This window comes from Populus euphratica, unplaced genomic scaffold (assembly GCF_000495115.2).
Source record: "Populus euphratica unplaced genomic scaffold, PopEup_1.0 scaffold1461.1, whole genome shotgun sequence".
Lineage (NCBI taxonomy): Eukaryota > Viridiplantae > Streptophyta > Magnoliopsida > Malpighiales > Salicaceae > Populus > Populus euphratica.
The window spans coordinates 1-3,133 of NW_011501313.1; positions in this window are offsets into that span (position 1 = coordinate 1).

A 3,133-nucleotide genomic window follows, 5' to 3' on the forward strand; every position below is an offset into this window, starting at 1 on the left:
AATTCCACTGTTTTCTAGGGTTTTTTGGTAGTTTTATTCTTCTACCATAGAACTTTCGTACAATTTGTATTGTTTTCGATCTCTTATGTGGTTGTTTTTTTTTTAGTTTTCTTGATGATTTATGTTAGTAACTTGTTCTACTGATCAAAGTCAAGTGCAGTTACATCTCGAAATAGAAAAAACCTTTACGAAGGTTATGAAAGGAAGCTCACCTCAACACCATGGCTATTGCACGACAACAAACACTCAAGGAGCTTACTGCTCCTAACGTGGAAAATCAGCCACTATGCATAAACATCGACAATAATGTAAACTTTGAGCTTAAATCTGGTTTTATACATCTGCTACTAATATTTAATGGTCTTACAGGATAAGATCCTTATACTCATCTCAAGGAGTTCCATATGGTTTGTGTTGGCATGAAGTCGAATGGAGTTAATAAAGAACAGGATAAGTTGAAAGCTTTCCATTTCTTTTTAAAAGGGGCAGCAAAGGCATGACTTTCTCCATTCTCTTAGGTTCAATTGGAACTTAGAATGGCATGAAGAAGATCTTCCTTGAAAAGTATTTTCCAGCATCTTAAGTTGTCAATATAAGGAAAGAAATATGTGGTATTCGACAATCTCATGGAGAGACACTCTCTGAATATTGGGAAAGATTTGAGCAACTATGTATTCAATGCCCTCATCATCAAATACCCGATCAGCAGCTCATTCAATATTTCTATAAAGGATTGATGCCTACTAATTGTAGTATGATGCTACAAGTGGAGGGGCATTGGTAGGTAAGACACTCGAAGTTGCACGCTAATTGATCTCAAACATGGCACTTCGTCGTGTCAATCTACGGCAGCGGTATTGTTCAAAAGAGATTTTTTGGTGGAATTAGGTATCGGTCTTTTGTTTCCAGAAAGAAAATGACAATCTGAACAGGAATAGTGATTATCACTAACCCCACCTTATTGACGCCAAATTCCACTGTTTTCTAGGGTTTTTTGGTAGTTTTATTCTTCTACCATAGAACTTTCGTACAATTTGTATTGTTTTCGATCTCTTATGTGGTTGTTTTTTTTTTAGTTTTCTTGATGATTTATGTTAGTAACTTGTTCTACTGATCAAAGTCAAGTGCAGTTACATCTCGAAATAGAAAAAACCTTTACGAAGGTTATGAAAGGAAGCTCACCTCAACACCATGGCTATTGCACGACAACAAACACTCAAGGAGCTTACTGCTCCTAACGTGGAAAATCAGCCACTATGCATAAACATCGACAATAATGTAAACTTTGAGCTTAAATCTGGTTTTATACATCTGCTACTAATATTTAATGGTCTTACAGGATAAGATCCTTATACTCATCTCAAGGAGTTCCATATGGTTTGTGTTGGCATGAAGTCGAATGGAGTTAATAAAGAACAGGATAAGTTGAAAGCTTTCCATTTCTTTTTAAAAGGGGCAGCAAAGGCATGACTTTCTCCATTCTCTTAGGTTCAATTGGAACTTAGAATGGCATGAAGAAGATCTTCCTTGAAAAGTATTTTCCAGCATCTTAAGTTGTCAATATAAGGAAAGAAATATGTGGTATTCGACAATCTCATGGAGAGACACTCTCTGAATATTGGGAAAGATTTGAGCAACTATGTATTCAATGCCCTCATCATCAAATACCCGATCAGCAGCTCATTCAATATTTCTATAAAGGATTGATGCCTACTAACTGTAGTATGATGCTACAAGTGGAGGGGCATTGGTAGATAAGACACTCGAAGCTGCACGCTAATTGATCTCAAACATGGCAGCCAACTCGAAATAATTTGGCACCCGTGGAGACTTCACAAATAAACGAGTAAATGAGGTAAGTATTTCTAACCTTGAGAATAAATTTAATGATCTTACTTCTCTTATGTGTTCTTTGGCTTGTGGAAATGTACAACAGGTAAAAGTTTGTAGCATATGCTCCTTACAAGGACATGTTTCGGATATATGCCCAACAATGCAAGAAGATTACATTAAACAAGCTAATGCAGTTGATGGAGGATTCAATGGACAACCTCAGCATAACTATAATCCTTTTTCCCACACGTACAATCCTGGATGGAGAGATCATCCCAACCTATGTTATGGGAACTAGCCTCAACAAGGTAATCAAGGCCAACAATTCCATCCCCATGGGTTTCAGCCCCAATAGAATTATCAAGCAAGACAACCCCCTCCATTCACAAACTCCAATGTTACTGGGTCGTCCTGGCTTCTAACACTATGACCTTGCAATAAAATATCATGTCTTTTCAACAGGAAACAAGGTCAAGTATTCACAACTTGGAAAAGTAAATGGGGTAAGTAGCTTCAAGTGTAGGGAAATTGGAGGCATAAATGAATGGAAAATTGCCCTCCCAAACTTTGAATCCAAAAGAGAATGTTGGTGCAATAATGCTGCGAAGTGGGAAAGAAGTTGAAAGACAAAAGTCAAAACAGATTGAGATAAAGGAGGAAGAAGAGATAGAAACCGAATTGAGTACAAAGAAGAAACATCATTTTCCTTCCAAAACTAAAACAACGGCCAACACTTCAAAGGTCCAACACTCCAAAGGTAATTCCTCACTCAATGAATTCTATTTTTAAAACAATTCCACCTTTTCCTGTGAGTTCTTCTAGGTCAAAGAAAGAGGACAAAGAAAAAGAGATTTTAGAGGTTTTCAAGAAAGTAGAACTCAACATTCCTTTGCTTGATGCTAGCAAGCAAATTCCCAAGTATGCCATATTATTGAAGGAGTTGTGTACTATCAAAAGAGCTTTCAAACTGAAAGGTCGTGAAATGGTAAGTATTTGTGAAGTTGTATCTATTGTTGTTTAAAAGAATATGCCTTTGAAGCAAAAAGACCCAGGTGAATTTGCTATCCCATGTGTTATTGGTAATGTTAGTTTTAAAAAGGCCTTATATGATTTATGTGCATCCATTAGTATTATGCCTAAACATGTTTATGATTCTCTTAGTCTTGAGCCTTTGAATAAAATTAGTATTGTAATTCAACTTGCAGATCATTGTTTTGTTTATCCACTTGGTGTGATAGAAGATGTCCTAGTCAAGATTGATAGTTTGGTTATTCCATGTGATTTTTATATTCTTGATATG